Source organism: Alexandromys fortis, unplaced genomic scaffold (genome assembly GCF_014885135.2).
Source record: "Alexandromys fortis isolate MF-2015 unplaced genomic scaffold, M_Fortis_MF-2015_v1.1 scaffold_109, whole genome shotgun sequence".
Classification (NCBI taxonomy): domain Eukaryota; kingdom Metazoa; phylum Chordata; class Mammalia; order Rodentia; family Cricetidae; genus Alexandromys; species Alexandromys fortis.
The window spans coordinates 620,702-629,834 of record NW_026068005.1 but is presented as its reverse complement, the minus strand read 5'-3'; positions in this window follow the sequence as shown (position 1 = coordinate 629,834).

Below are 9,133 nucleotides of genomic sequence, written 5' to 3'. Positions count from 1 at the left end.
ATACAAAGAGGACATTCTATTAATTATTTAGGCTATAAAATAGTTTTACAAAAAATTAGGCCCCAAAAAGTGCAAATTAGGAGAGATTGGTTGAAGACTCTTAATGACTTTCAAAGATTGCTAGGAGACATTTCCAATCTACAGCCCACAATTAGGATAAAACCTGATGAACTGATTAATTTAAACAAAACCTTAGATGGTGACAAGGACTTAAATAGTCCCAGGAAATTATCAGCTGAAGCTGAGAGAGAATTGATTTTGAGAGATGAAAAACTACAGAAGACACATGTAGATCATGCGGGTCTGAATCTTAACTACATTCTGGTCATATTTCCTTCCAACATTACTGTACAGAAATGTAAATGCAGAGGGAAGAATGGGTTGTTTTATTGCATAAACCAAGTAGAAAATTAAAAACTTATGTGGAAAAGTCTCAGAGTTAATTCTAAAAGGAAAATTGAGACTTTGTCAACAATGGAGTAAAGACCACAGGAATAAACCCACAAGAAATTATAGTACCTTTTAGTAGTTATGAAATTGACAAATTATGGGAAGAAAGTGAACCCTGTAAAAGAGCTTGTAATAATTTTGGGGGAGAGATTAACAGCAACTATCCCAAAAGCAAAAGAATTCAACTCATAAAGAGAATAGCAAGATCCTTTCTCACATTGTACAGGAAACACCTACATTCTATACTGATGCAAATAAATCAGGAAAATCAGGTTACAAATCAGAAATTTTAAGTAAAGTAGATCAAAGCCCTTATGATTCTGCCCAAAAGTCAGAATTACATATTATTCTCATAGTACTAAGGGATTTTAAAGAACCTCTCAACATAGTTATCGAATAAATATGGAGGATGAATAAAAAATTCTGGTAAGAAATAGGAAGCATATATTTTGGCAGACTTCTATAAACAATCTAAGACCAAAGCTAATAGTGCATGTAAATAACATTGTAATTGAGGGCTTTCTGGACATAGGTGTGGATTGTGACTGTTAATACTCCAGAATCTTGGTATCCAAATTGGCCTCTTCAAGAGGTAGATATTCAATTCCTAGAAATTGGAACCCTATCTCAAGTGAAACAAAGTATGAGATGGGTTGAATGCATAAGTCCAGAGGGTCAGAGAGAAAGGCTGATACCATATGTGGCTAATATTGCAGTGAATTTATGAGGATGTGACCTGCTGCAGCGATGGAATACCCAGATTAACATTCCTGCAGTCTCAGAAACTCATGTTTCTGAGAAAGGTATTATAAGGTACTATACACAGAGGTCACCAGTCATCCAGGCTGTACAAGAACACAAAACAACTAGCAAACCTTTAGAGGTACCAATGGCCCTACCTTTAAAATTGTTAACTAAAAGACCAATATGGGTTAAACAATGGTCTTTAACAGCAGAGAAACTGCAGATTTTAGAACAGCTGGTACAGGAGCAACTAGATGTTCACCATATTGAAGAATCAACCAGCCCTTGCAATTCTCCTGTATTTGTTGTTACAAAAATCTGGTAAATGGAGAATGGTGGCAGATCTAAGAGCTATCAATAAGGTAATTCAACTTATGGGGCCCTCTACCATCTGGAATTTCTTTGCCTCTCCTATTGCCTAAGGGATGGTCTCTTATAGTTTTTTGTTTAAAATATTATTTCTTCACTATATCTTTACAAGAAAAGAACAGAGAAAAATTTGCCTTCACAGTGTCTACTTATAGTAATTCTCATCCTACTAGGAAATATCAATGGACTATACTCCCACAAGGAATGCTCAATAGCCCCACTCTGTGCCAATACTATGTAAATCAGCCATTGGAAATAATAAGTGAACAGTTTCCTAAATCTATAATTTACCATTACATGGATGACATTTTGCTGTCTGATACAAACATAAACACTTTAGAAAGAATGTTAGAAGAAGTATTAAAAAAAAAAAGTTTTGCCTAAATGGGGATTACAAATTGCTCCTGAAAAAATACAAAGAGATTCTGTCAATTACCAAGGTTATAAAACATGTTTACAGAAAATTAGAACACAAAAGGCACAAATTAGGAGAAACCAATTGCAGACTCTTGACGACTTTCAAAGATTGTTAGAAGACATTTCCAGTCTATGACCAACTGTTGGGATAACACCTAATCTAATAATTCATTTAAATAAAATCTTAAATGGTGACAAAGACTTAAATAGTCCCAGGGAAATAACAACTAAAGCTGAGAAAGAATTAACTGTCATTGAAGAGAAATTACAGGAAGAACATGTGGATTGGGTGAATCCAAATCTTAATTGCATTCTAGTCATATTGCCTTCCAGAATTTCCCCTATAGAAATTTTAATGCAAAGGAAAGATAGTATCTTAGAGTAGACCTTTTTACTACATAAGCCAAGTAAAAAATTAAAAATTTATATGGAAAAAGTCTCTGAATTAATTATGAAATAAAAATTGAAACTTTGTCAACTAGCAGAAATAGACTCAGCAGAGATTATAGTACCTTTTGCTACTGATGAAATTTTTTTAAATATTTATTTATTTATTATGTATACAATATTCTGTCTGTATGCCTGCAGGCCAGAAGAGGGCACCAAACCCCATTACAGATGGTTGTGAGCCACCATGTGGTTGCTGGGAATTGAACTCAGGACCTTTGGAAGAGCAGGCAGTGCTCTTAACCTCTGAGCCATCTCTCCAGCCCCTACTGATGACATTTTAAAAATCATGGGAAGACAATAAACCCTGACAAAAAGTTTGTACTAATTTTTTAGGAGAGAAAATGGCAATTATCCCAAATTTGATAGAATTAACCTTAGTTTATTCTAAAACCCAAGCATGTTGTTAAAAGAAATAGAGTTCATGTTTCATGTCAGATGCCATCTGGTATGGGACAGAAAGAAGAAAGAATTTAGGAAAAAATTTACATTTCTCCATACCTATTTTTGCCTCTATATGTTTATATAAATAGTGTTTAAGTTTTCATAATGAACAATCAATTTTCCTGTATTATTCTTTGAAGTTTCCAGAAAGAAGATGGGACCCCACAACAACAATCCTACATGGTTGATATGACATCATGATGTGGATATCACTAATTTAATACTGTTTTTGGGTACCAGCTACTCAAGATGATTCCAACTTGATTAGCTGAAATGGTATAATTTCTTACAACATTCTGGCCAGAACTTCAAATAGGAGCCGCAGAAAAACCCTATTGCCTACTCAGTGACTATTTGCAATTATACCAGAGAGTAATCTTGAAATTTAACCATCGTTTTACTTTTACAGGATCCCATAGACAGAACATTGGCCTCAATGACAGCTGGAAGTAATTCTAGAAGACAACTTCCCCTCTCCCAACAAAGTTTGGGTTAGGGACATCAACTAGGGGTTGATTATAACTGGTAGAGGGTTGGGAGTTGGAGTAGAAATCATGTAGGTTCAGGGATCTCTTTGATGTGGGAGTGATTTCTTAATAATAAAGAAACTGCCTCGGCCCTCATAGGACAGAAAATTAGGTAGGCGGAGTAGACAGAAGAGAATGCTGGGAAAAAGAAGCTTAGTGAAGGAGTCGCCATGATTCTCCCGCTCCAGACAGACGCAGGTTAAGATCCTCCCTGGTAAGCCAGCTCGTGGGCTACACAGAATATTAGACATGGGTTAGAACAATATGTAAGAGCTAGCCAATAAGAAGCTGAAAAAAAGGAAAGTTGGATGGGATAATATGTTGCATTATGAGCGGCAGGGCTGCATCCCCAGCATCCGGCTGCCCGCATGGCTAGCTTATGCCCGAAATAATTACATGGAAACTGTATTTTTTTAAACACTGCCTGGCCCGTTATCTGTAGCCTCTTATTGGCAAGCTCTTACATATTATTCTAACCCATTTCTAATATTCTGTGTAGCCCACAAGGTGGCTTACCAGGGAGGATCTTAACCTGCGTCTGTCTGGAGTGGGAGAACCATGACGACTCCCGACTAAGCTTCTTTCTCCCAGCATTCTCTCTTGTCTACTCCACCTACCTAATTTTCTGTCCTATGAGGGCCGAGGCAGTTTCTTTATTATTAACCAATAAAAGCAACAGATAAGATACAAGACCCACCTCCATCAATAATAAGTAGATTAGTGTGAGCTTACTCACACTAATAATAATAGTGAGTAAGAGTGAATACTTGTGAGCTATTATTTATAGACAATTTACATTGATATAGATTCTTGAATATTGAAACAAATTCCAATTATATTGAATATGCTCATATTTCTGTTGACAATATTTGTAAACCTAGGCAAACTTATTTTGTCATATTGTATGCATGCATTCTTCTACCTCTCCTTAAAACATTTTGTATATTGCTACAATTTTAGGATATATTTATCATATTACATTATACATTTCTACTTCTGACCAAGATACTTATACATCTTATACATTCTTTACATTTTGAAGTCATTGTCCTCATTTGCTGCACAGTTGTTTAAAGATTATTTAATATTCTAATATGAGGCCTTACTCTTTAAGCTCTATAGGTATTAAGAATTATAAACCATTAGTCATACATGTCTGTCACACTTATAGTTAGACTAATCATGTTCTTTAGATACATAGAGATTGTATTCTGCATAGATAGGTAATCTTCATCTACTTCAAGGAACTGTAGAATATGGCATTGAAATAACTTAGCATTCTGCTGACATGAGACATGATTGCTCCTGACAGCAACAATCTACCTCAACACTCACACAACAAATGGAGATCTTACTCAGAGCCCTTCCTAATAGGCTATCTATAAGTGAGTGACAGGAACATGGGCCTGGACACAGTTATAGAAAATATCCAAAAAGGAAATGTGCTGGCAGGAGTGTACAGGGAGAAAGAGGAACCAAAAAGTGCATGAAATAATGTCTGGGACCAGCAAGTTGGATCAGCATATAAGTGTCCTTGCTGCTAAGAACCTGAGTTCAATCCCTGGAACCCACATGTCCTCTGACCTACCTAATACACACACACACACACACACACACACACACACACACATACATGGAAACACACATGAATTCATCACACAAATAAAACAAAAATCCTTTCAGTATCATCTCATTCTGTTAGATGGTGTCATGCCAGTATGGAAAATCTAGAACTACTGCAACCACTTTGTAGCAGAAAGGGAGCTAAATTAACATGATAAGTTTGACAATTCAGAAATAATCTGATTTTTCTGGCACTGGGGTTATAACCCAGGGCCTCAGAGAAGTTCAGCTGATTGTTCTACCACTGAGCTATACCTTCTAGCACTGCAGTGATTTTTTTGAGCCCACACTACACTACCTCAGAACTTTTTGCTCAGTGAGATAGTACATTTCCCCTATATTCATGGCCATTCTGGACATGTTTGGGGGGGATTGTTTGTTTTGTTTTGTTTTGATGTGTGTGTGTGTGTGTGTGTGTGTGTGTGTGTGTGTGTGCTGCTAAAGCCATCATTAACTGATATGACCTTTGGACTTGATCTTTAATGTCTAATATAATCACATAAAAGATTGCCAGGCTAACCTTTCCTGAAGTTTCTGCTTGGTAGTTCAAGGAAGTAGAGGATCCTGAGACAAGGTGGAGAAGGAAAATGTGCTCTTCCCTGGCTGTTTGTAAGATGAGACCAGCACCTCACACCCCTCCTACCTCCTCATCCACCCCTGCCCTTGTCATCTGTTTCTCTGGAGACAAATAATAACTCCTTTACATTTTAGAAGAGTATGATATCTGTTGAAGTATTTACAGATGGGGAGGGGTATTGGAGGTACCCTTTCCACAAAGGGCTTCTGCTGACTGGGTGGCTGATTGATTGGTTGGTTAGTTGACTGACTGACTGACTGACTGACTGACTGACTGACTGACTGGTTGGCTGTTGGCTGACTGACTGGCTAGCTGGCGAGCAGGCTGGTTTGTTGGTTAGGTTGTTTGGTTGGTTGGTTGGTTGGTTGGTTGGTTGGTTGGTTGGTTGGTTTTATTGGTTGATTGGTTGGTTGGTGAGCTAGTTGTATGACTAACTGGCTGGCTGGCTGATTGATTGGGTGGGTGGGTAGGTGGGTGGGTGGGTGGTTCATTGGTTGAATTGTTTGTTGGTTGGTTGCATGGTTGGTTGGTTGAATGGGTGGATGGTTAGATGGTTGGATGGATGGCTAGATGGTTTGTTGGTTAGGTGGTCGGTTTGTTGGTTGGTTGGTTAGTTGGATGATTGGTTGGCTGGTTAGTTGGTGGGTTGGTTGGTTGATTGGTTAGATGGTGGGGTGGTTGATTAATTGGTTAGATGGTGGTTGGTTGGTTGGTTGGTTGACTGGATGGTTGGTTGGTTGGTTGGTTGATTGGTTGGATGGATGGTTGTTTGTTTGGTTGGTTGGATGGATGGTTGATTAGTTGACTGGTTAGTTGGTTGGTTGGTTGGATAGATGTTTTGTTTGTTTTGGTAATTGGTTGTTTTTATTGTTGGTTAGTTGAATGGATGTTTGGTTGGTTGATGGGTAGTTGGTTGGTTGGATGGTTGGTTAATTGGTTGGTTGGTTGGTTGGTTGGTGGTACTAGGGATGGAGGCTGAGTCTTCAATAGACTAGACAAGCTGTCTACTTTAGGGCTGTATATTCAGCCCTCTACAAGAGGTTATACAGAAGTCTACATGTGGAAAATTTAGACCCTAGAAAATGCACATGACCAAGAGTTAAAGGTGAGCATTCAAGCCCTAGCTACCCTCTACTGTGTGAAGTGCCTGGCTCTGACTCACCCAACTAGACCAATGATATGTTTTCCTAATCTGCCCAGAGATATGGCAAAAGCTAGCATTGTTGTTGTAGGCAATGTTACAATGCCAGTCAACAAATGGATCAGAATTTCTGTCTAAAGCCCAAGACCTCTCCAATGTGCATTCCAGACAATATTCTTTAGCAGCAACAGATGTTCTCTATAGCTCAGACTGGGTATGTGGCTCAGTTAGTACCAAACTTGTTTAGCATGCATAAAGTCTTGAGTTCAATATCTAGCACTACCTAAACTAGAGATCTCACACAATGAATACAATTACTTTTCCTGTCACTGTGATAAAATATTCTGACAAAAACAACTTAAGGGAGAAAAGGTTTACTTTGGCTCACAGTTTGAGAGAACAATCCATCATTTCAGGGATGTTAAAGTGGCAGGATCCTGAAGCATCTGTTCATTTCATCCCAGAAAACAGAGGGTGATGGATGCTGGTGCTCAGCTCACTTTCTCACTCTTACACCATCCAGAATCTCAACTCTGGGAATAGCTGCCTCCCCTGCGGCCAGGTCTTCCCACATCAGTTGGCCTAACAGAGATAATGTCCCATAAACATACTCATGGTCCTGTGTCCTAAGTGATTCTAGATCCTGGCAGGTTGAACAATTAACACTAATCATCCCATGGTGCATTGTGCTGGCACATTCCTGTAATCCCAGCATTTGGGAGGTGGAAGGGGGAGGCTCAGAAAGTTCAAGGCCATCCTGGGCTATATGAGACCTTGCCTCAAAAAAATTAAATGGATAGACAAAAATATTTAAAAAAATTGTCCACTAGATGTAGAACTTGGTGTACTATGGTATTTGATAAGTTTGCTGGCTGGCAGATGTTCTAAAAGTATGTTGCCACAATGGCTGCATTTAATACACTAAGAAAAAAAATTATCTTATATTTGAATCTGAGAAAATTACTGTGCCACCTATCTAAAACTAGAAGTGGTCTCTTTCTTCTCTGCCCCTTTCTCTATTTTTAGAACCTCCTCCCTTGTTCTTTCCCTTCCCACAGATGTTACCCCCAGAAATCTAAGGCCTTTTTTCTTACAGCCTAGCTAGCATTCACACATACCCTGAAGTGTTGATGACACCAAAGGCACAACAGGCATCAGAATCTCACAGAATTTAGAATTTTAAGGAGCTGTGATCCCCACATCGTCTTCCGTTACTAAATGCATAGAAATCACAAGGTGTGTACCTGTGAGAACTTCTCAAATTAAAAAAAACATCCAAGGTGAAGAACTAACCAGGCTGGCATTTATGCTTCCATGCAGAGCTAAATTCAGATTGCAAAATGTTGGTCAGCATGCAGTGCAGATGCTGTTTTCATTCTTGCACTGTGACTGTTTCATCAGACTGATGTGTTTCTTCAAGTTGTGTGAAACATGGGTGGTGAGATTCTTTAGAAGGGGAGTTCCTTGACTCTCGTAAGTGCCCATCAATCCTACCTACTCTCATGATCTATAGGGATTTTTTTTTTCAAACTGGGTAATACACAAGGTGATGCACAGGCAACAAATCCAGGGGTGGACATTGAGTGTCTTCCTCAGTTACTCTACACCTTGTTTTGTTTTGTTTTGACAGAGTTTCTCATTGAACTGGAATCTCACTGTTTCGCCTAAGCTGATTGGTCAGTCAACGCTCAGAATCTGCTGTCTCCATGACCCCAGTGCTGGGGTTACAGGCATAATTGTTCATATCTGGGGTCCATCTTATAGAATATGACTGTCTTAGAGTTTTTTTAATTGCTGTGAAGAGACTCCATGACCACAGTAACTCCTATGGATAAAATATTTAGTTAATGTCACTCACTTATTTATTTTGTCATAAAGTCTAAAGTCAGAACCATGTGGCTGAAGATGCGAAGTTTTACTGCCTACTGGGGATGGAACATGGCCTCCCTTGTTTAATTGCATCTTCACCAGCTTTCTGTTCCCTTTTACTGCTCAACCATGACTCTATTTGAACTTGATTTTTAGACCAGGCTGGCCTCAAACTCAGAGATCCAGCTTCTGCCTTCCCAGTGCAGGGATTGAAGGCATGTACCACCACACCAAGCTCTAAACTTTTTTTTTAATTAATTTATTTATTTATTAAAGATTTCTGTCTCTTCCCCACCACCGCCTCCCCTTTCCCTCCCCCTCCCCCAATCAAGTCCCCCTCCCTTGTCAGCCCAAAAAGCAATCAGGGTTCTCTGCCCTGTGGGAAGTCCAAGGACCACCCACCTCCATCCAGGTCTAGTAAGGTGAGCATCCATGAAACTGCCTAGGCTCCCACGAAACCAATAGGTCCAGTAGAATCAAAAACCCGTTGCCATTGTTCTTGAGGTCTCAGTAGTCCTCCTTGTC